General features: G+C 45.2%; 18 non-coding genes across 18 annotated transcripts; all 18 read left to right on the top strand.

Annotated features, from left to right (window-relative positions):
• Window positions 1–147: 147 nt before the first annotated feature.
• trnag-gcc (transfer RNA glycine (anticodon GCC)) lies at window positions 148–218 on the top strand. The gene has a single exon. It is a non-coding gene; the product is annotated as a tRNA-Gly (tRNA).
• A 1,216-nt stretch (window positions 219–1,434) lies between these two features.
• Window positions 1,435–1,505, top strand: trnag-gcc (transfer RNA glycine (anticodon GCC)). The gene has a single exon. It is a non-coding gene; the product is annotated as a tRNA-Gly (tRNA).
• A 1,216-nt stretch (window positions 1,506–2,721) lies between these two features.
• On the top strand, window positions 2,722–2,792 carry trnag-gcc (transfer RNA glycine (anticodon GCC)). Its single transcript has one exon. It is a non-coding gene; the product is annotated as a tRNA-Gly (tRNA).
• A 1,216-nt stretch (window positions 2,793–4,008) lies between these two features.
• On the top strand, window positions 4,009–4,079 carry trnag-gcc (transfer RNA glycine (anticodon GCC)). The gene has a single exon. It is a non-coding gene; the product is annotated as a tRNA-Gly (tRNA).
• Window positions 4,080–5,328: 1,249 nt separating this feature from the next.
• trnag-gcc (transfer RNA glycine (anticodon GCC)) lies at window positions 5,329–5,399 on the top strand. Its single transcript has one exon. It is a non-coding gene; the product is annotated as a tRNA-Gly (tRNA).
• A 1,249-nt stretch (window positions 5,400–6,648) lies between these two features.
• Window positions 6,649–6,719, top strand: trnag-gcc (transfer RNA glycine (anticodon GCC)). Its single transcript has one exon. It is a non-coding gene; the product is annotated as a tRNA-Gly (tRNA).
• Window positions 6,720–7,968: 1,249 nt separating this feature from the next.
• trnag-gcc (transfer RNA glycine (anticodon GCC)) lies at window positions 7,969–8,039 on the top strand. Its single transcript has one exon. It is a non-coding gene; the product is annotated as a tRNA-Gly (tRNA).
• Window positions 8,040–9,288: 1,249 nt separating this feature from the next.
• trnag-gcc (transfer RNA glycine (anticodon GCC)) lies at window positions 9,289–9,359 on the top strand. Its single transcript has one exon. It is a non-coding gene; the product is annotated as a tRNA-Gly (tRNA).
• Window positions 9,360–10,575: 1,216 nt separating this feature from the next.
• trnag-gcc (transfer RNA glycine (anticodon GCC)) lies at window positions 10,576–10,646 on the top strand. The gene has a single exon. It is a non-coding gene; the product is annotated as a tRNA-Gly (tRNA).
• Window positions 10,647–11,895: 1,249 nt separating this feature from the next.
• On the top strand, window positions 11,896–11,966 carry trnag-gcc (transfer RNA glycine (anticodon GCC)). The gene has a single exon. It is a non-coding gene; the product is annotated as a tRNA-Gly (tRNA).
• A 1,249-nt stretch (window positions 11,967–13,215) lies between these two features.
• Window positions 13,216–13,286, top strand: trnag-gcc (transfer RNA glycine (anticodon GCC)). The gene has a single exon. It is a non-coding gene; the product is annotated as a tRNA-Gly (tRNA).
• Window positions 13,287–14,502: 1,216 nt separating this feature from the next.
• trnag-gcc (transfer RNA glycine (anticodon GCC)) lies at window positions 14,503–14,573 on the top strand. Its single transcript has one exon. It is a non-coding gene; the product is annotated as a tRNA-Gly (tRNA).
• A 1,216-nt stretch (window positions 14,574–15,789) lies between these two features.
• On the top strand, window positions 15,790–15,860 carry trnag-gcc (transfer RNA glycine (anticodon GCC)). The gene has a single exon. It is a non-coding gene; the product is annotated as a tRNA-Gly (tRNA).
• Window positions 15,861–17,109: 1,249 nt separating this feature from the next.
• On the top strand, window positions 17,110–17,180 carry trnag-gcc (transfer RNA glycine (anticodon GCC)). The gene has a single exon. It is a non-coding gene; the product is annotated as a tRNA-Gly (tRNA).
• A 1,216-nt stretch (window positions 17,181–18,396) lies between these two features.
• On the top strand, window positions 18,397–18,467 carry trnag-gcc (transfer RNA glycine (anticodon GCC)). The gene has a single exon. It is a non-coding gene; the product is annotated as a tRNA-Gly (tRNA).
• Window positions 18,468–19,716: 1,249 nt separating this feature from the next.
• trnag-gcc (transfer RNA glycine (anticodon GCC)) lies at window positions 19,717–19,787 on the top strand. The gene has a single exon. It is a non-coding gene; the product is annotated as a tRNA-Gly (tRNA).
• Window positions 19,788–21,036: 1,249 nt separating this feature from the next.
• trnag-gcc (transfer RNA glycine (anticodon GCC)) lies at window positions 21,037–21,107 on the top strand. The gene has a single exon. It is a non-coding gene; the product is annotated as a tRNA-Gly (tRNA).
• A 1,268-nt stretch (window positions 21,108–22,375) lies between these two features.
• trnag-gcc (transfer RNA glycine (anticodon GCC)) lies at window positions 22,376–22,446 on the top strand. Its single transcript has one exon. It is a non-coding gene; the product is annotated as a tRNA-Gly (tRNA).
• The last annotated feature ends 837 nt before the right edge of the window (window positions 22,447–23,283 follow it).

The raw sequence follows: 23,283 nt of genomic DNA, 5'->3' as shown, positions 1-23,283 counted from the left end.
GAGGAGGAAGAAGTTTGAAGGGTAAAACGGCCCAACGGAGTTTGAGAAATTCCTTGTTCCCTGATAGTGGTATTCTTCTCTTTCGTTTAGTCACTCCATCGACTCGTATTGTTTGAGAGCGGGAACCCCCTCTAAATCTCTGTCAAAGCATTGGTGGTTCAGTGGTAGAATTCTCGCCTGCCACGCGGGAGGCCCGGGTTCGATTCCCGGCCAATGCATGTTCCATTTTAGGGCGGCAGGTAGTGTTTTCAGACCTCGCCAGTGACTGTTACTTGTAAAAGAGTCTTCGGGCTAGAGCGGAAGCCAAATTCCTTTTGGACCTTGAGTACATTTTTACTAACGACATGCCACTGACTTTGAGTAAAGCCATGTGTATGCGGATGACTCTACACTATACACGTCAGCTACTGCAGCGACTGAAATGACTGCAACACTCAACAAAGAGCTGCAGTTCGTTTCAGAGTGGGTGGCAAGGAGTAAGTTAGCCCTAAATATTTATAAAACTAAAAGCATTGTATTTGGAGCAAAACACTCACTAAACCCTAAACCTCAACTAAATCTTGTAATAAGTCATGTGGAAATTGAGCAAGTTGAGATGACTAAACTGCTTGGAGTAACCCTAGATTGTAAACTGTCATAGTCAAAACATATTGACGCAGTAGTAGCTAAGATGGGGAGAAGTCTGTCTATAATAAAGCGATGCTCTGCCTTCTTAACAACACTATCAACAAGGCAGGTCCTACAGGTCCTATTTTTGTCGCACACCTTAACTACTGTTCAGTCGTGTGGTCAGGTGCCACAAAAATGACTTAGGAAAATTGCAATTGGCTCAGAACAGGGCAGCACGGCTGGCCCTTGGATGTACACAGAGAGCTAATGTTAATAATATGCATGTCAATCTCTCCTGGCTGAAAGTGGAGGAGAGATTGACTTCGTCACTAGTTTTATTTATGAGAGGTATTGACATGTCGAACGCACCGAGCTGTCTGTCTAAACTACTAGCACACAGCTCGGACACGCATACATACCCCACAAGACAAGCCACAAGAGGTCTCTTCACAGTCCCTGCAACAGTCACAGCAACTGCGCACACAGGCAGAGAAGCACAAGGGGAGGGGGTAAGATGGAATCTAGCAACATTTTTCACACTAAATTCTGCAAACGAGAGTGGGAGAAGCTACAGTAACGGCGCACAGAGGCAGAGAAGCACAAGGGGAGGGGGTAAGATGGAATCTAGCAACTTTAGTGACAGATCGCTGAAACATAGTTGGCAACATAGGCTGGAATGAGGAGGAAGAAGTTTGAAGGGTAAAACGGCCCAACGGAGTTTGAGAAATTCCTTGTTCCCTGATAGTGGTATTCTTCTCTTTCGTTTAGTCACTCCATCGACTCGTATTGTTTGAGAGCGGGAACCCCCTCTAAATCTCTGTCAAAGCATTGGTGGTTCAGTGGTAGAATTCTCGCCTGCCACGCGGGAGGCCCGGGTTCGATTCCCGGCCAATGCATGTTCCATTTTAGGGCGGCAGGTAGTGTTTTCAGACCTCGCCAGTGACTGTTACTTGTAAAAGAGTCTTCGGGCTAGAGCGGAAGCCAAATTCCTTTTGGACCTTGAGTACATTTTTACTAACGACATGCCACTGACTTTGAGTAAAGCCATGTGTATGCGGATGACTCTACACTATACACGTCAGCTACTGCAGCGACTGAAATGACTGCAACACTCAACAAAGAGCTGCAGTTCGTTTCAGAGTGGGTGGCAAGGAGTAAGTTAGCCCTAAATATTTATAAAACTAAAAGCATTGTATTTGGAGCAAAACACTCACTAAACCCTAAACCTCAACTAAATCTTGTAATAAGTCATGTGGAAATTGAGCAAGTTGAGATGACTAAACTGCTTGGAGTAACCCTAGATTGTAAACTGTCATAGTCAAAACATATTGACGCAGTAGTAGCTAAGATGGGGAGAAGTCTGTCTATAATAAAGCGATGCTCTGCCTTCTTAACAACACTATCAACAAGGCAGGTCCTACAGGTCCTATTTTTGTCGCACACCTTAACTACTGTTCAGTCGTGTGGTCAGGTGCCACAAAAATGACTTAGGAAAATTGCAATTGGCTCAGAACAGGGCAGCACGGCTGGCCCTTGGATGTACACAGAGAGCTAATGTTAATAATATGCATGTCAATCTCTCCTGGCTGAAAGTGGAGGAGAGATTGACTTCGTCACTAGTTTTATTTATGAGAGGTATTGACATGTCGAACGCACCGAGCTGTCTGTCTAAACTACTAGCACACAGCTCGGACACGCATACATACCCCACAAGACAAGCCACAAGAGGTCTCTTCACAGTCCCTGCAACAGTCACAGCAACTGCGCACACAGGCAGAGAAGCACAAGGGGAGGGGGTAAGATGGAATCTAGCAACATTTTTCACACTAAATTCTGCAAACGAGAGTGGGAGAAGCTACAGTAACGGCGCACAGAGGCAGAGAAGCACAAGGGGAGGGGGTAAGATGGAATCTAGCAACTTTAGTGACAGATCGCTGAAACATAGTTGGCAACATAGGCTGGAATGAGGAGGAAGAAGTTTGAAGGGTAAAACGGCCCAACGGAGTTTGAGAAATTCCTTGTTCCCTGATAGTGGTATTCTTCTCTTTCGTTTAGTCACTCCATCGACTCGTATTGTTTGAGAGCGGGAACCCCCTCTAAATCTCTGTCAAAGCATTGGTGGTTCAGTGGTAGAATTCTCGCCTGCCACGCGGGAGGCCCGGGTTCGATTCCCGGCCAATGCATGTTCCATTTTAGGGCGGCAGGTAGTGTTTTCAGACCTCGCCAGTGACTGTTACTTGTAAAAGAGTCTTCGGGCTAGAGCGGAAGCCAAATTCCTTTTGGACCTTGAGTACATTTTTACTAACGACATGCCACTGACTTTGAGTAAAGCCGTGTGTATGCGGATGACTCTACACTATACACGTCAGCTACTGCAGCGACTGAAATGACTGCAACACTCAACAAAGAGCTGCAGTTCGTTTCAGAGTGGGTGGCAAGGAGTAAGTTAGCCCTAAATATTTATAAAACTAAAAGCATTGTATTTGGAGCAAAACACTCACTAAACCCTAAACCTCAACTAAATCTTGTAATAAGTCATGTGGAAATTGAGCAAGTTGAGATGACTAAACTGCTTGGAGTAACCCTAGATTGTAAACTGTCATAGTCAAAACATATTGACGCAGTAGTAGCTAAGATGGGGAGAAGTCTGTCTATAATAAAGCGATGCTCTGCCTTCTTAACAACACTATCAACAAGGCAGGTCCTACAGGTCCTATTTTTGTCGCACACCTTAACTACTGTTCAGTCGTGTGGTCAGGTGCCACAAAAATGACTTAGGAAAATTGCAATTGGCTCAGAACAGGGCAGCACGGCTGGCCCTTGGATGTACACAGAGAGCTAATGTTAATAATATGCATGTCAATCTCTCCTGGCTGAAAGTGGAGGAGAGATTGACTTCGTCACTAGTTTTATTTATGAGAGGTATTGACATGTCGAACGCACCGAGCTGTCTGTCTAAACTACTAGCACACAGCTCGGACACGCATACATACCCCACAAGACAAGCCACAAGAGGTCTCTTCACAGTCCCTGCAACAGTCACAGCAACTGCGCACACAGGCAGAGAAGCACAAGGGGAGGGGGTAAGATGGAATCTAGCAACATTTTTCACACTAAATTCTGCAAACGAGAGTGGGAGAAGCTACAGTAACGGCGCACAGAGGCAGAGAAGCACAAGGGGAGGGGGTAAGATGGAATCTAGCAACTTTAGTGACAGATCGCTGAAACATAGTTGGCAACATAGGCTGGAATGAGGAGGAAGAAGTTTGAAGGGTAAAACGGCCCAACGGAGTTTGAGAAATTCCTTGTTCCCTGATAGTGGTATTCTTCTCTTTCGTTTAGTCACTCCATCGACTCGTATTGTTTGAGAGCGGGAACCCCCTCTAAATCTCTGTCAAAGCATTGGTGGTTCAGTGGTAGAATTCTCGCCTGCCACGCGGGAGGCCCGGGTTCGATTCCCGGCCAATGCATGTTCCATTTTAGGGCGGCAGGTAGTGTTTTCAGACCTCGCCAGTGACTGTTACTTGTAAAAGAGTCTTCGGGCTAGAGCGGAAGCCAAATTCCTTTTGGACCTTGAGTACATTTTTACTAACGACATGCCACTGACTTTGAGTAAAGCCATGTGTATGCGGATGACTCTACACTATACACGTCAGCTACTGCAGCGACTGAAATGACTGCAACACTCAACAAAGAGCTGCAGTTCGTTTCAGAGTGGGTGGCAAGGAGTAAGTTAGCCCTAAATATTTATAAAACTAAAAGCATTGTATTTGGAGCAAAACACTCACTAAACCCTAAACCTCAACTAAATCTTGTAATAAGTCATGTGGAAATTGAGCAAGTTGAGATGACTAAACTGCTTGGAGTAACCCTAGATTGTAAACTGTCATAGTCAAAACATATTGACGCAGTAGTAGCTAAGATGGGGAGAAGTCTGTCTATAATAAAGCGATGCTCTGCCTTCTTAACAACACTATCAACAAGGCAGGTCCTACAGGTCCTATTTTTGTCGCACACCTTAACTACTGTTCAGTCGTGTGGTCAGGTGCCACAAAAATGACTTAGGAAAATTGCAATTGGCTCAGAACAGGGCAGCACGGCTGGCCCTTGGATGTACACAGAGAGCTAATGTTAATAATATGCATGTCAATCTCTCCTGGCTGAAAGTGGAGTATTGACTATTGACTTCGTCACTAGTTTTATTTATGAGAGGTATTGACATGTCGAACGCACCGAGCTGTCTGTCTAAACTACTAGTCTAAACTACTAGTCTGTCTAAACTACTAGCACACAGCTCGGACACGCATACATACCCCACAAGACAAGCCACAAGAGGTCTCTTCACAGTCCCTGCAACAGTCACAGCAACTGCGCACACAGGCAGAGAAGCACAAGGGGAGGGGGTAAGATGGAATCTAGCAACATTTTTCACACTAAATTCTGCAAACGAGAGTGGGAGAAGCTACAGTAACGGCGCACAGAGGCAGAGAAGCACAAGGGGAGGGGGTAAGATGGAATCTAGCAACTTTAGTGACAGATCGCTGAAACATAGTTGGCAACATAGGCTGGAATGAGGAGGAAGAAGTTTGAAGGGTAAAACGGCCCAACGGAGTTTGAGAAATTCCTTGTTCCCTGATAGTGGTATTCTTCTCTTTCGTTTAGTCACTCCATCGACTCGTATTGTTTGAGAGCGGGAACCCCCTCTAAATCTCTGTCAAAGCATTGGTGGTTCAGTGGTAGAATTCTCGCCTGCCACGCGGGAGGCCCGGGTTCGATTCCCGGCCAATGCATGTTCCATTTTAGGGCGGCAGGTAGTGTTTTCAGACCTCGCCAGTGACTGTTACTTGTAAAAGAGTCTTCGGGCTAGAGTGGAAGCCAAATTCCTTTTGGACCTTGAGTACATTTTTACTAACGACATGCCACTGACTTTGAGTAAAGCCATGTGTATGCGGATGACTCTACACTATACACGTCAGCTACTGCAGCGACTGAAATGACTGCAACACTCAACAAAGAGCTGCAGTTCGTTTCAGAGTGGGTGGCAAGGAGTAAGTTAGCCCTAAATATTTATAAAACTAAAAGCATTGTATTTGGAGCAAAACACTCACTAAACCCTAAACCTCAACTAAATCTTGTAATAAGTCATGTGGAAATTGAGCAAGTTGAGATGACTAAACTGCTTGGAGTAACCCTAGATTGTAAACTGTCATAGTCAAAACATATTGACGCAGTAGTAGCTAAGATGGGGAGAAGTCTGTCTATAATAAAGCGATGCTCTGCCTTCTTAACAACACTATCAACAAGGCAGGTCCTACAGGTCCTATTTTTGTCGCACACCTTAACTACTGTTCAGTCGTGTGGTCAGGTGCCACAAAAATGACTTAGGAAAATTGCAATTGGCTCAGAACAGGGCAGCACGGCTGGCCCTTGGATGTACACAGAGAGCTAATGTTAATAATATGCATGTCAATCTCTCCTGGCTGAAAGTGGAGTATTGACTATTGACTTCGTCACTAGTTTTATTTATGAGAGGTATTGACATGTCGAACGCACCGAGCTGTCTGTCTAAACTACTAGTCTAAACTACTAGTCTGTCTAAACTACTAGCACACAGCTCGGACACGCATACATACCCCACAAGACAAGCCACAAGAGGTCTCTTCACAGTCCCTGCAACAGTCACAGCAACTGCGCACACAGGCAGAGAAGCACAAGGGGAGGGGGTAAGATGGAATCTAGCAACATTTTTCACACTAAATTCTGCAAACGAGAGTGGGAGAAGCTACAGTAACGGCGCACAGAGGCAGAGAAGCACAAGGGGAGGGGGTAAGATGGAATCTAGCAACTTTAGTGACAGATCGCTGAAACATAGTTGGCAACATAGGCTGGAATGAGGAGGAAGAAGTTTGAAGGGTAAAACGGCCCAACGGAGTTTGAGAAATTCCTTGTTCCCTGATAGTGGTATTCTTCTCTTTCGTTTAGTCACTCCATCGACTCGTATTGTTTGAGAGCGGGAACCCCCTCTAAATCTCTGTCAAAGCATTGGTGGTTCAGTGGTAGAATTCTCGCCTGCCACGCGGGAGGCCCGGGTTCGATTCCCGGCCAATGCATGTTCCATTTTAGGGCGGCAGGTAGTGTTTTCAGACCTCGCCAGTGACTGTTACTTGTAAAAGAGTCTTCGGGCTAGAGTGGAAGCCAAATTCCTTTTGGACCTTGAGTACATTTTTACTAACGACATGCCACTGACTTTGAGTAAAGCCATGTGTATGCGGATGACTCTACACTATACACGTCAGCTACTGCAGCGACTGAAATGACTGCAACACTCAACAAAGAGCTGCAGTTCGTTTCAGAGTGGGTGGCAAGGAGTAAGTTAGCCCTAAATATTTATAAAACTAAAAGCATTGTATTTGGAGCAAAACACTCACTAAACCCTAAACCTCAACTAAATCTTGTAATAAGTCATGTGGAAATTGAGCAAGTTGAGATGACTAAACTGCTTGGAGTAACCCTAGATTGTAAACTGTCATAGTCAAAACATATTGACGCAGTAGTAGCTAAGATGGGGAGAAGTCTGTCTATAATAAAGCGATGCTCTGCCTTCTTAACAACACTATCAACAAGGCAGGTCCTACAGGTCCTATTTTTGTCGCACACCTTAACTACTGTTCAGTCGTGTGGTCAGGTGCCACAAAAATGACTTAGGAAAATTGCAATTGGCTCAGAACAGGGCAGCACGGCTGGCCCTTGGATGTACACAGAGAGCTAATGTTAATAATATGCATGTCAATCTCTCCTGGCTGAAAGTGGAGTATTGACTATTGACTTCGTCACTAGTTTTATTTATGAGAGGTATTGACATGTCGAACGCACCGAGCTGTCTGTCTAAACTACTAGTCTAAACTACTAGTCTGTCTAAACTACTAGCACACAGCTCGGACACGCATACATACCCCACAAGACAAGCCACAAGAGGTCTCTTCACAGTCCCTGCAACAGTCACAGCAACTGCGCACACAGGCAGAGAAGCACAAGGGGAGGGGGTAAGATGGAATCTAGCAACATTTTTCACACTAAATTCTGCAAACGAGAGTGGGAGAAGCTACAGTAACGGCGCACAGAGGCAGAGAAGCACAAGGGGAGGGGGTAAGATGGAATCTAGCAACTTTAGTGACAGATCGCTGAAACATAGTTGGCAACATAGGCTGGAATGAGGAGGAAGAAGTTTGAAGGGTAAAACGGCCCAACGGAGTTTGAGAAATTCCTTGTTCCCTGATAGTGGTATTCTTCTCTTTCGTTTAGTCACTCCATCGACTCGTATTGTTTGAGAGCGGGAACCCCCTCTAAATCTCTGTCAAAGCATTGGTGGTTCAGTGGTAGAATTCTCGCCTGCCACGCGGGAGGCCCGGGTTCGATTCCCGGCCAATGCATGTTCCATTTTAGGGCGGCAGGTAGTGTTTTCAGACCTCGCCAGTGACTGTTACTTGTAAAAGAGTCTTCGGGCTAGAGCGGAAGCCAAATTCCTTTTGGACCTTGAGTACATTTTTACTAACGACATGCCACTGACTTTGAGTAAAGCCATGTGTATGCGGATGACTCTACACTATACACGTCAGCTACTGCAGCGACTGAAATGACTGCAACACTCAACAAAGAGCTGCAGTTCGTTTCAGAGTGGGTGGCAAGGAGTAAGTTAGCCCTAAATATTTATAAAACTAAAAGCATTGTATTTGGAGCAAAACACTCACTAAACCCTAAACCTCAACTAAATCTTGTAATAAGTCATGTGGAAATTGAGCAAGTTGAGATGACTAAACTGCTTGGAGTAACCCTAGATTGTAAACTGTCATAGTCAAAACATATTGACGCAGTAGTAGCTAAGATGGGGAGAAGTCTGTCTATAATAAAGCGATGCTCTGCCTTCTTAACAACACTATCAACAAGGCAGGTCCTACAGGTCCTATTTTTGTCGCACACCTTAACTACTGTTCAGTCGTGTGGTCAGGTGCCACAAAAATGACTTAGGAAAATTGCAATTGGCTCAGAACAGGGCAGCACGGCTGGCCCTTGGATGTACACAGAGAGCTAATGTTAATAATATGCATGTCAATCTCTCCTGGCTGAAAGTGGAGTATTGACTATTGACTTCGTCACTAGTTTTATTTATGAGAGGTATTGACATGTCGAACGCACCGAGCTGTCTGTCTAAACTACTAGTCTAAACTACTAGTCTGTCTAAACTACTAGCACACAGCTCGGACACGCATACATACCCCACAAGACAAGCCACAAGAGGTCTCTTCACAGTCCCTGCAACAGTCACAGCAACTGCGCACACAGGCAGAGAAGCACAAGGGGAGGGGGTAAGATGGAATCTAGCAACATTTTTCACACTAAATTCTGCAAACGAGAGTGGGAGAAGCTACAGTAACGGCGCACAGAGGCAGAGAAGCACAAGGGGAGGGGGTAAGATGGAATCTAGCAACTTTAGTGACAGATCGCTGAAACATAGTTGGCAACATAGGCTGGAATGAGGAGGAAGAAGTTTGAAGGGTAAAACGGCCCAACGGAGTTTGAGAAATTCCTTGTTCCCTGATAGTGGTATTCTTCTCTTTCGTTTAGTCACTCCATCGACTCGTATTGTTTGAGAGCGGGAACCCCCTCTAAATCTCTGTCAAAGCATTGGTGGTTCAGTGGTAGAATTCTCGCCTGCCACGCGGGAGGCCCGGGTTCGATTCCCGGCCAATGCATGTTCCATTTTAGGGCGGCAGGTAGTGTTTTCAGACCTCGCCAGTGACTGTTACTTGTAAAAGAGTCTTCGGGCTAGAGCGGAAGCCAAATTCCTTTTGGACCTTGAGTACATTTTTACTAACGACATGCCACTGACTTTGAGTAAAGCCATGTGTATGCGGATGACTCTACACTATACACGTCAGCTACTGCAGCGACTGAAATGACTGCAACACTCAACAAAGAGCTGCAGTTCGTTTCAGAGTGGGTGGCAAGGAGTAAGTTAGCCCTAAATATTTATAAAACTAAAAGCATTGTATTTGGAGCAAAACACTCACTAAACCCTAAACCTCAACTAAATCTTGTAATAAGTCATGTGGAAATTGAGCAAGTTGAGATGACTAAACTGCTTGGAGTAACCCTAGATTGTAAACTGTCATAGTCAAAACATATTGACGCAGTAGTAGCTAAGATGGGGAGAAGTCTGTCTATAATAAAGCGATGCTCTGCCTTCTTAACAACACTATCAACAAGGCAGGTCCTACAGGTCCTATTTTTGTCGCACACCTTAACTACTGTTCAGTCGTGTGGTCAGGTGCCACAAAAATGACTTAGGAAAATTGCAATTGGCTCAGAACAGGGCAGCACGGCTGGCCCTTGGATGTACACAGAGAGCTAATGTTAATAATATGCATGTCAATCTCTCCTGGCTGAAAGTGGAGGAGAGATTGACTTCGTCACTAGTTTTATTTATGAGAGGTATTGACATGTCGAACGCACCGAGCTGTCTGTCTAAACTACTAGCACACAGCTCGGACACGCATACATACCCCACAAGACAAGCCACAAGAGGTCTCTTCACAGTCCCTGCAACAGTCACAGCAACTGCGCACACAGGCAGAGAAGCACAAGGGGAGGGGGTAAGATGGAATCTAGCAACATTTTTCACACTAAATTCTGCAAACGAGAGTGGGAGAAGCTACAGTAACGGCGCACAGAGGCAGAGAAGCACAAGGGGAGGGGGTAAGATGGAATCTAGCAACTTTAGTGACAGATCGCTGAAACATAGTTGGCAACATAGGCTGGAATGAGGAGGAAGAAGTTTGAAGGGTAAAACGGCCCAACGGAGTTTGAGAAATTCCTTGTTCCCTGATAGTGGTATTCTTCTCTTTCGTTTAGTCACTCCATCGACTCGTATTGTTTGAGAGCGGGAACCCCCTCTAAATCTCTGTCAAAGCATTGGTGGTTCAGTGGTAGAATTCTCGCCTGCCACGCGGGAGGCCCGGGTTTGATTCCCGGCCAATGCATGTTCCATTTTAGGGCGGCAGGTAGTGTTTTCAGACCTCGCCAGTGACTGTTACTTGTAAAAGAGTCTTCGGGCTAGAGCGGAAGCCAAATTCCTTTTGGACCTTGAGTACATTTTTACTAACGACATGCCACTGACTTTGAGTAAAGCCATGTGTATGCGGATGACTCTACACTATACACGTCAGCTACTGCAGCGACTGAAATGACTGCAACACTCAACAAAGAGCTGCAGTTCGTTTCAGAGTGGGTGGCAAGGAGTAAGTTAGCCCTAAATATTTATAAAACTAAAAGCATTGTATTTGGAGCAAAACACTCACTAAACCCTAAACCTCAACTAAATCTTGTAATAAGTCATGTGGAAATTGAGCAAGTTGAGATGACTAAACTGCTTGGAGTAACCCTAGATTGTAAACTGTCATAGTCAAAACATATTGACGCAGTAGTAGCTAAGATGGGGAGAAGTCTGTCTATAATAAAGCGATGCTCTGCCTTCTTAACAACACTATCAACAAGGCAGGTCCTACAGGTCCTATTTTTGTCGCACACCTTAACTACTGTTCAGTCGTGTGGTCAGGTGCCACAAAAATGACTTAGGAAAATTGCAATTGGCTCAGAACAGGGCAGCACGGCTGGCCCTTGGATGTACACAGAGAGCTAATGTTAATAATATGCATGTCAATCTCTCCTGGCTGAAAGTGGAGTATTGACTATTGACTTCGTCACTAGTTTTATTTATGAGAGGTATTGACATGTCGAACGCACCGAGCTGTCTGTCTAAACTACTAGTCTAAACTACTAGTCTGTCTAAACTACTAGCACACAGCTCGGACACGCATACATACCCCACAAGACAAGCCACAAGAGGTCTCTTCACAGTCCCTGCAACAGTCACAGCAACTGCGCACACAGGCAGAGAAGCACAAGGGGAGGGGGTAAGATGGAATCTAGCAACATTTTTCACACTAAATTCTGCAAACGAGAGTGGGAGAAGCTACAGTAACGGCGCACAGAGGCAGAGAAGCACAAGGGGAGGGGGTAAGATGGAATCTAGCAACTTTAGTGACAGATCGCTGAAACATAGTTGGCAACATAGGCTGGAATGAGGAGGAAGAAGTTTGAAGGGTAAAACGGCCCAACGGAGTTTGAGAAATTCCTTGTTCCCTGATAGTGGTATTCTTCTCTTTCGTTTAGTCACTCCATCGACTCGTATTGTTTGAGAGCGGGAACCCCCTCTAAATCTCTGTCAAAGCATTGGTGGTTCAGTGGTAGAATTCTCGCCTGCCACGCGGGAGGCCCGGGTTCGATTCCCGGCCAATGCATGTTCCATTTTAGGGCGGCAGGTAGTGTTTTCAGACCTCGCCAGTGACTGTTACTTGTAAAAGAGTCTTCGGGCTAGAGCGGAAGCCAAATTCCTTTTGGACCTTGAGTACATTTTTACTAACGACATGCCACTGACTTTGAGTAAAGCCATGTGTATGCGGATGACTCTACACTATACACGTCAGCTACTGCAGCGACTGAAATGACTGCAACACTCAACAAAGAGCTGCAGTTCGTTTCAGAGTGGGTGGCAAGGAGTAAGTTAGCCCTAAATATTTATAAAACTAAAAGCATTGTATTTGGAGCAAAACACTCACTAAACCCTAAACCTCAACTAAATCTTGTAATAAGTCATGTGGAAATTGAGCAAGTTGAGATGACTAAACTGCTTGGAGTAACCCTAGATTGTAAACTGTCATAGTCAAAACATATTGACGCAGTAGTAGCTAAGATGGGGAGAAGTCTGTCTATAATAAAGCGATGCTCTGCCTTCTTAACAACACTATCAACAAGGCAGGTCCTACAGGTCCTATTTTTGTCGCACACCTTAACTACTGTTCAGTCGTGTGGTCAGGTGCCACAAAAATGACTTAGGAAAATTGCAATTGGCTCAGAACAGGGCAGCACGGCTGGCCCTTGGATGTACACAGAGAGCTAATGTTAATAATATGCATGTCAATCTCTCCTGGCTGAAAGTGGAGTATTGACTATTGACTTCGTCACTAGTTTTATTTATGAGAGGTATTGACATGTCGAACGCACCGAGCTGTCTGTCTAAACTACTAGTCTAAACTACTAGTCTGTCTAAACTACTAGCACACAGCTCGGACACGCATACATACCCCACAAGACAAGCCACAAGAGGTCTCTTCACAGTCCCTGCAACAGTCACAGCAACTGCGCACACAGGCAGAGAAGCACAAGGGGAGGGGGTAAGATGGAATCTAGCAACATTTTTCACACTAAATTCTGCAAACGAGAGTGGGAGAAGCTACAGTAACGGCGCACAGAGGCAGAGAAGCACAAGGGGAGGGGGTAAGATGGAATCTAGCAACTTTAGTGACAGATCGCTGAAACATAGTTGGCAACATAGGCTGGAATGAGGAGGAAGAAGTTTGAAGGGTAAAACGGCCCAACGGAGTTTGAGAAATTCCTTGTTCCCTGATAGTGGTATTCTTCTCTTTCGTTTAGTCACTCCATCGACTCGTATTGTTTGAGAGCGGGAACCCCCTCTAAATCTCTGTCAAAGCATTGGTGGTTCAGTGGTAGAATTCTCGCCTGCCACGCGGGAGGCCCGGGTTCGATTCCCGGCCAATGCATGTTCCATTTTAGGGCGGCAGGTAGTGTTTTCAGACCTCGCCAGTGACTGTTACTTGTAAAAGAGTCTTCGGGCTAGAGCGGAAGCCAAATTCCTTTTGGACCTTGAGTACATTTTTACTAACGACATGCCACTGACTTTGAGTAAAGCCATGTGTATGCGGATGACTCTACACTATACACGTCAGCTACTGCAGCGACTGAAATGACTGCAACACTCAACAAAGAGCTGCAGTTCGTTTCAGAGTGGGTGGCAAGGAGTAAGTTAGCCCTAAATATTTATAAAACTAAAAGCATTGTATTTGGAGCAAAACACTCACTAAACCCTAAACCTCAACTAAATCTTGTAATAAGTCATGTGGAAATTGAGCAAGTTGAGATGACTAAACTGCTTGGAGTAACCCTAGATTGTAAACTGTCATAGTCAAAACATATTGACGCAGTAGTAGCTAAGATGGGGAGAAGTCTGTCTATAATAAAGCGATGCTCTGCCTTCTTAACAACACTATCAACAAGGCAGGTCCTACAGGTCCTATTTTTGTCGCACACCTTAACTACTGTTCAGTCGTGTGGTCAGGTGCCACAAAAATGACTTAGGAAAATTGCAATTGGCTCAGAACAGGGCAGCACGGCTGGCCCTTGGATGTACACAGAGAGCTAATGTTAATAATATGCATGTCAATCTCTCCTGGCTGAAAGTGGAGGAGAGATTGACTTCGTCACTAGTTTTATTTATGAGAGGTATTGACATGTCGAACGCACCGAGCTGTCTGTCTAAACTACTAGCACACAGCTCGGACACGCATACATACCCCACAAGACAAGCCACAAGAGGTCTCTTCACAGTCCCTGCAACAGTCACAGCAACTGCGCACACAGGCAGAGAAGCACAAGGGGAGGGGGTAAGATGGAATCTAGCAACATTTTTCACACTAAATTCTGCAAACGAGAGTGGGAGAAGCTACAGTAACGGCGCACAGAGGCAGAGAAGCACAAGGGGAGGGGGTAAGATGGAATCTAGCAACTTTAGTGACAGATCGCTGAAACATAGTTGGCAACATAGGCTGGAATGAGGAGGAAGAAGTTTGAAGGGTAAAACGGCCCAACGGAGTTTGAGAAATTCCTTGTTCCCTGATAGTGGTATTCTTCTCTTTCGTTTAGTCACTCCATCGACTCGTATTGTTTGAGAGCGGGAACCCCCTCTAAATCTCTGTCAAAGCATTGGTGGTTCAGTGGTAGAATTCTCGCCTGCCACGCGGGAGGCCCGGGTTCGATTCCCGGCCAATGCATGTTCCATTTTAGGGCGGCAGGTAGTGTTTTCAGACCTCGCCAGTGACTGTTACTTGTAAAAGAGTCTTCGGGCTAGAGCGGAAGCCAAATTCCTTTTGGACCTTGAGTACATTTTTACTAACGACATGCCACTGACTTTGAGTAAAGCCATGTGTATGCGGATGACTCTACACTATACACGTCAGCTACTGCAGCGACTGAAATGACTGCAACACTCAACAAAGAGCTGCAGTTCGTTTCAGAGTGGGTGGCAAGGAGTAAGTTAGCCCTAAATATTTATAAAACTAAAAGCATTGTATTTGGAGCAAAACACTCACTAAACCCTAAACCTCAACTAAATCTTGTAATAAGTCATGTGGAAATTGAGCAAGTTGAGATGACTAAACTGCTTGGAGTAACCCTAGATTGTAAACTGTCATAGTCAAAACATATTGACGCAGTAGTAGCTAAGATGGGGAGAAGTCTGTCTATAATAAAGCGATGCTCTGCCTTCTTAACAACACTATCAACAAGGCAGGTCCTACAGGTCCTATTTTTGTCGCACACCTTAACTACTGTTCAGTCGTGTGGTCAGGTGCCACAAAAATGACTTAGGAAAATTGCAATTGGCTCAGAACAGGGCAGCACGGCTGGCCCTTGGATGTACACAGAGAGCTAATGTTAATAATATGCATGTCAATCTCTCCTGGCTGAAAGTGGAGGAGAGATTGACTTCGTCACTAGTTTTATTTATGAGAGGTATTGACATGTCGAACGCACCGAGCTGTCTGTCTAAACTACTAGCACACAGCTCGGACACGCATACATACCCCACAAGACAAGCCACAAGAGGTCTCTTCACAGTCCCTGCAACAGTCACAGCAACTGCGCACACAGGCAGAGAAGCACAAGGGGAGGGGGTAAGATGGAATCTAGCAACATTTTTCACACTAAATTCTGCAAACGAGAGTGGGAGAAGCTACAGTAACGGCGCACAGAGGCAGAGAAGCACAAGGGGAGGGGGTAAGATGGAATCTAGCAACTTTAGTGACAGATCGCTGAAACATAGTTGGCAACATAGGCTGGAATGAGGAGGAAGAAGTTTGAAGGGTAAAACGGCCCAACGGAGTTTGAGAAATTCCTTGTTCCCTGATAGTGGTATTCTTCTCTTTCGTTTAGTCACTCCATCGACTCGTATTGTTTGAGAGCGGGAACCCCCTCTAAATCTCTGTCAAAGCATTGGTGGTTCAGTGGTAGAATTCTCGCCTGCCACGCGGGAGGCCCGGGTTCGATTCCCGGCCAATGCATGTTCCATTTTAGGGCGGCAGGTAGTGTTTTCAGACCTCGCCAGTGACTGTTACTTGTAAAAGAGTCTTCGGGCTAGAGCGGAAGCCAAATTCCTTTTGGACCTTGAGTACATTTTTACTAACGACATGCCACTGACTTTGAGTAAAGCCATGTGTATGCGGATGACTCTACACTATACACGTCAGCTACTGCAGCGACTGAAATGACTGCAACACTCAACAAAGAGCTGCAGTTCGTTTCAGAGTGGGTGGCAAGGAGTAAGTTAGCCCTAAATATTTATAAAACTAAAAGCATTGTATTTGGAGCAAAACACTCACTAAACCCTAAACCTCAACTAAATCTTGTAATAAGTCATGTGGAAATTGAGCAAGTTGAGATGACTAAACTGCTTGGAGTAACCCTAGATTGTAAACTGTCATAGTCAAAACATATTGACGCAGTAGTAGCTAAGATGGGGAGAAGTCTGTCTATAATAAAGCGATGCTCTGCCTTCTTAACAACACTATCAACAAGGCAGGTCCTACAGGTCCTATTTTTGTCGCACACCTTAACTACTGTTCAGTCGTGTGGTCAGGTGCCACAAAAATGACTTAGGAAAATTGCAATTGGCTCAGAACAGGGCAGCACGGCTGGCCCTTGGATGTACACAGAGAGCTAATGTTAATAATATGCATGTCAATCTCTCCTGGCTGAAAGTGGAGTATTGACTATTGACTTCGTCACTAGTTTTATTTATGAGAGGTATTGACATGTCGAACGCACCGAGCTGTCTGTCTAAACTACTAGTCTAAACTACTAGTCTGTCTAAACTACTAGCACACAGCTCGGACACGCATACATACCCCACAAGACAAGCCACAAGAGGTCTCTTCACAGTCCCTGCAACAGTCACAGCAACTGCGCACACAGGCAGAGAAGCACAAGGGGAGGGGGTAAGATGGAATCTAGCAACATTTTTCACACTAAATTCTGCAAACGAGAGTGGGAGAAGCTACAGTAACGGCGCACAGAGGCAGAGAAGCACAAGGGGAGGGGGTAAGATGGAATCTAGCAACTTTAGTGACAGATCGCTGAAACATAGTTGGCAACATAGGCTGGAATGAGGAGGAAGAAGTTTGAAGGGTAAAACGGCCCAACGGAGTTTGAGAAATTCCTTGTTCCCTGATAGTGGTATTCTTCTCTTTCGTTTAGTCACTCCATCGACTCGTATTGTTTGAGAGCGGGAACCCCCTCTAAATCTCTGTCAAAGCATTGGTGGTTCAGTGGTAGAATTCTCGCCTGCCACGCGGGAGGCCCGGGTTCGATTCCCGGCCAATGCATGTTCCATTTTAGGGCGGCAGGTAGTGTTTTCAGACCTCGCCAGTGACTGTTACTTGTAAAAGAGTCTTCGGGCTAGAGCGGAAGCCAAATTCCTTTTGGACCTTGAGTACATTTTTACTAACGACATGCCACTGACTTTGAGTAAAGCCATGTGTATGCGGATGACTCTACACTATACACGTCAGCTACTGCAGCGACTGAAATGACTGCAACACTCAACAAAGAGCTGCAGTTCGTTTCAGAGTGGGTGGCAAGGAGTAAGTTAGCCCTAAATATTTATAAAACTAAAAGCATTGTATTTGGAGCAAAACACTCACTAAACCCTAAACCTCAACTAAATCTTGTAATAAGTCATGTGGAAATTGAGCAAGTTGAGATGACTAAACTGCTTGGAGTAACCCTAGATTGTAAACTGTCATAGTCAAAACATATTGACGCAGTAGTAGCTAAGATGGGGAGAAGTCTGTCTATAATAAAGCGATGCTCTGCCTTCTTAACAACACTATCAACAAGGCAGGTCCTACAGGTCCTATTTTTGTCGCACACCTTAACTACTGTTCAGTCGTGTGGTCAGGTGCCACAAAAATGACTTAGGAAAATTGCAATTGGCTCAGAACAGGGCAGCACGGCTGGCCCTTGGATGTACACAGAGAGCTAATGTTAATAATATGCATGTCAATCTCTCCTGGCTGAAAGTGGAGGAGAGATTGACTTCGTCACTAGTTTTATTTATGAGAGGTATTGACATGTCGAACGCACCGAGCTGTCTGTCTAAACTACTAGCACACAGCTCGGACACGCATACATACCCCACAAGACAAGCCACAAGAGGTCTCTTCACAGTCCCTGCAACAGTCACAGCAACTGCGCACACAGGCAGAGAAGCACAAGGGGAGGGGGTAAGATGGAATCTAGCAACATTTTTCACACTAAATTCTGCAAACGAGAGTGGGAGAAGCTACAGTAACGGCGCACAGAGGCAGAGAAGCACAAGGGGAGGGGGTAAGATGGAATCTAGCAACTTTAGTGACAGATCGCTGAAACATAGTTGGCAACATAGGCTGGAATGAGGAGGAAGAAGTTTGAAGGGTAAAACGGCCCAACGGAGTTTGAGAAATTCCTTGTTCCCTGATAGTGGTATTCTTCTCTTTCGTTTAGTCACTCCATCGACTCGTATTGTTTGAGAGCGGGAACCCCCTCTAAATCTCTGTCAAAGCATTGGTGGTTCAGTGGTAGAATTCTCGCCTGCCACGCGGGAGGCCCGGGTTCGATTCCCGGCCAATGCATGTTCCATTTTAGGGCGGCAGGTAGTGTTTTCAGACCTCGCCAGTGACTGTTACTTGTAAAAGAGTCTTCGGGCTAGAGCGGAAGCCAAATTCCTTTTGGACCTTGAGTACATTTTTACTAACGACATGCCACTGACTTTGAGTAAAGCCATGTGTATGCGGATGACTCTACACTATACACGTCAGCTACTGCAGCGACTGAAATGACTGCAACACTCAACAAAGAGCTGCAGTTCGTTTCAGAGTGGGTGGCAAGGAGTAAGTTAGCCCTAAATATTTATAAAACTAAAAGCATTGTATTTGGAGCAAAACACTCACTAAACCCTAAACCTCAACTAAATCTTGTAATAAGTCATGTGGAAATTGAGCAAGTTGAGATGACTAAACTGCTTGGAGTAACCCTAGATTGTAAACTGTCATAGTCAAAACATATTGACGCAGTAGTAGCTAAGATGGGGAGAAGTCTGTCTATAATAAAGCGATGCTCTGCCTTCTTAACAACACTATCAACAAGGCAGGTCCTACAGGTCCTATTTTTGTCGCACACCTTAACTACTGTTCAGTCGTGTGGTCAGGTGCCACAAAAATGACTTAGGAAAATTGCAATTGGCTCAGAACAGGGCAGCACGGCTGGCCCTTGGATGTACACAGAGAGCTAATGTTAATAATATGCATGTCAATCTCTCCTGGCTGAAAGTGGAGTATTGACTATTGACTTCGTCACTAGTTTTATTTATGAGAGGTATTGACATGTCGAACGCACCGAGCTGTCTGTCTAAACTACTAGTCTAAACTACTAGTCTGTCTAAACTACTAGCACACAGCTCGGACACGCATACATACCCCACAAGACAAGCCACAAGAGGTCTCTTCACAGTCCCTGCAACAGTCACAGCAACTGCGCACACAGGCAGAGAAGCACAAGGGGAGGGGGTAAGATGGAATCTAGCAACATTTTTCACACTAAATTCTGCAAACGAGAGTGGGAGAAGCTACAGTAACGGCGCACAGAGGCAGAGAAGCACAAGGGGAGGGGGTAAGATGGAATCTAGCAACTTTAGTGACAGATCGCTGAAACATAGTTGGCAACATAGGCTGGAATGAGGAGGAAGAAGTTTGAAGGGTAAAACGGCCCAACGGAGTTTGAGAAATTCCTTGTTCCCTGATAGTGGTATTCTTCTCTTTCGTTTAGTCACTCCATCGACTCGTATTGTTTGAGAGCGGGAACCCCCTCTAAATCTCTGTCAAAGCATTGGTGGTTCAGTGGTAGAATTCTCGCCTGCCACGCGGGAGGCCCGGGTTCGATTCCCGGCCAATGCATGTTCCATTTTAGGGCGGCAGGTAGTGTTTTCAGACCTCGCCAGTGACTGTTACTTGTAAAAGAGTCTTCGGGCTAGAGCGGAAGCCAAATTCCTTTTGGACCTTGAGTACATTTTTACTAACGACATGCCACTGACTTTGAGTAAAGCCATGTGTATGCGGATGACTCTACACTATACACGTCAGCTACTGCAGCGACTGAAATGACTGCAACACTCAACAAAGAGCTGCAGTTCGTTTCAGAGTGGGTGGCAAGGAGTAAGTTAGCCCTAAATATTTATAAAACTAAAAGCATTGTATTTGGAGCAAAACACTCACTAAACCCTAAACCTCAACTAAATCTTGTAATAAGTCATGTGGAAATTGAGCAAGTTGAGATGACTAAACTGCTTGGAGTAACCCTAGATTGTAAACTGTCATAGTCAAAACATATTGACGCAGTAGTAGCTAAGATGGGGAGAAGTCTGTCTATAATAAAGCGATGCTCTGCCTTCTTAACAACACTATCAACAAGGCAGGTCCTACAGGTCCTATTTTTGTCGCACACCTTAACTACTGTTCAGTCGTGTGGTCAGGTGCCACAAAAATGACTTAGGAAAATTGCAATTGGCTCAGAACAGGGCAGCACGGCTGGCCCTTGGATGTACACAGAGAGCTAATGTTAATAATATGCATGTCAATCTCTCCTGGCTGAAAGTGGAGTATTGACTATTGACTTCGTCACTAGTTTTATTTATGAGAGGTATTGACATGTCGAACGCACCGAGCTGTCTGTCTAAACTACTAGTCTAAACTACTAGTCTGTCTAAACTACTAGCACACAGCTCGGACACGCATACATACCCCACAAGACAAGCCACAAGAGGTCTCTTCACAGTCCCTGCAACAGTCACAGCAACTGCGCACACAGGCAGAGAAGCACAAGGGGAGGGGGTAAGATGGAATCTAGCAACATTTTTCACACTAAATTCTGCAAACGAGAGTGGGAGAAGCTACAGTAACGGCGCACAGAGGCAGAGAAGCACAAGGGGAGGGGGTAAGATGGAATCTAGCAACTTTAGTGACAGATCGCTGAAACATAGTTGGCAACATAGGCTGGAATGAGGAGGAAGAAGTTTGAAGGGTAAAACGGCCCAACGGAGTTTGAGAAATTCCTTGTTCCCTGATAGTGGTATTCTTCTCTTTCGTTTAGTCACTCCATCGACTCGTATTGTTTGAGAGCGGGAACCCCCTCTAAATCTCTGTCAAAGCATTGGTGGTTCAGTGGTAGAATTCTCGCCTGCCACGCGGGAGGCCCGGGTTCGATTCCCGGCCAATGCATGTTCCATTTTAGGGCGGCAGGTAGTGTTTTCAGACCTCGCCAGTGACTGTTACTTGTAAAAGAGTCTTCGGGCTAGAGCGGAAGCCAAATTCCTTTTGGACCTTGAGTACATTTTTACTAACGACATGCCACTGACTTTGAGTAAAGCCATGTGTATGCGGATGACTCTACACTATACACGTCAGCTACTGCAGCGACTGAAATGACTGCAACACTCAACAAAGAGCTGCAGTTCGTTTCAGAGTGGGTGGCAAGGAGTAAGTTAGCCCTAAATATTTATAAAACTAAAAGCATTGTATTTGGAGCAAAACACTCACTAAACCCTAAACCTCAACTAAATCTTGTAATAAGTCATGTGGAAATTGAGCAAGTTGAGATGACTAAACTGCTTGGAGTAACCCTAGATTGTAAACTGTCATAGTCAAAACATATTGACGCAGTAGTAGCTAAGATGGGGAGAAGTCTGTCTATAATAAAGCGATGCTCTGCCTTCTTAACAACACTATCAACAAGGCAGGTCCTACAGGTCCTATTTTTGTCGCACACCTTAACTACTGTTCAGTCGTGTGGTCAGGTGCCACAAAAATGACTTAGGAAAATTGCAATTGGCTCAGAACAGGGCAGCACGGCTGGCCCTTGGATGTACACAGAGAGCTAATGTTAATAATATGCATGTCAATCTCTCCTGGCTGAAAGTGGAGTATTGACTATTGACTTCGTCACTAGTTTTATTTATGAGAGGTATTGACATGTCGAACGCACCGAGCTGTCTGTCTAAACTACTAGTCTAAACTACTAGTCTGTCTAAACTACTAGCACACAGCTCGGACACGCATACATACCCCACAAGACAAGCCACAAGAGGTCTCTTCACAGTCCCTGCAACAGTCACAGCAACTGCGCACACAGGCAGAGAAGCACAAGGGGAGGGGGTAAGATGGAATCTAGCAACATTTTTCACACTAAATTCTGCAAACGAGAGTGGGAGAAGCTACAGTAACGGCGCACAGAGGCAGAGAAGCACAAGGGGAGGGGGTAAGATGGAATCTAGCAACTTTAGTGACAGATCGCTGAAACATAGTTGGCAACATAGGCTGGAATGAGGAGGAAGAAGTTTGAAGGGTAAAACGGCCCAACGGAGTTTGAGAAATTCCTTGTTCCCTGATAGTGGTATTGTTCCCTGATAGTGGTATTCTTCTCTTTCGTTTAGTCACTCCATCGACTCGTATTGTTTGAGAGCGGGAACCCCCTCTAAATCTCTGTCAAAGCATTGGTGGTTCAGTGGTAGAATTCTCGCCTGCCACGCGGGAGGCCCGGGTTCGATTCCCGGCCAATGCATGTTCCATTTTAGGGCGGCAGGTAGTGTTTTCAGACCTCGCCAGTGACTGTTACTTGTAAAAGAGTCTTCGGGCTAGAGCGGAAGCCAAATTCCTTTTGGACCTTGAGTACATTTTTACTAACGACATGCCACTGACTTTGAGTAAAGCCATGTGTATGCGGATGACTCTACACTATACACGTCAGCTACTGCAGCGACTGAAATGACTGCAACACTCAACAAAGAGCTGCAGTTCGTTTCAGAGTGGGTGGCAAGGAGTAAGTTAGCCCTAAATATTTATAAAACTAAAAGCATTGTATTTGGAGCAAAACACTCACTAAACCCTAAACCTCAACTAAATCTTGTAATAAGTCATGTGGAAATTGAGCAAGTTGAGATGACTAAACTGCTTGGAGTAACCCTAGATTGTAAACTGTCATAGTCAAAACATATTGACGCAGTAGTAGCTAAGATGGGGAGAAGTCTGTCTATAATAAAGCGATGCTCTGCCTTCTTAACAACACTATCAACAAGGCAGGTCCTACAGGTCCTATTTTTGTCGCACACCTTAACTACTGTTCAGTCGTGTGGTCAGGTGCCACAAAAATGACTTAGGAAAATTGCAATTGGCTCAGAACAGGGCAGCACGGCTGGCCCTTGGATGTACACAGAGAGCTAATGTTAATAATATGCATGTCAATCTCTCCTGGCTGAAAGTGGAGTATTGACTATTGACTTCGTCACTAGTTTTATTTATGAGAGGTATTGACATGTCGAACGCACCGAGCTGTCTGTCTAAACTACTAGTCTAAACTACTAGTCTGTCTAAACTACTAGCACACAGCTCGGACACGCAT

The sequence above is a fragment of the Salvelinus alpinus genome, chromosome 9, assembly GCF_045679555.1.
Source record: "Salvelinus alpinus chromosome 9, SLU_Salpinus.1, whole genome shotgun sequence".
Lineage (NCBI taxonomy): Eukaryota > Metazoa > Chordata > Actinopteri > Salmoniformes > Salmonidae > Salvelinus > Salvelinus alpinus.
The sequence above is the reverse complement of the archived record's forward strand: the minus strand, read 5'-3'. Positions and strand labels throughout refer to the sequence as shown.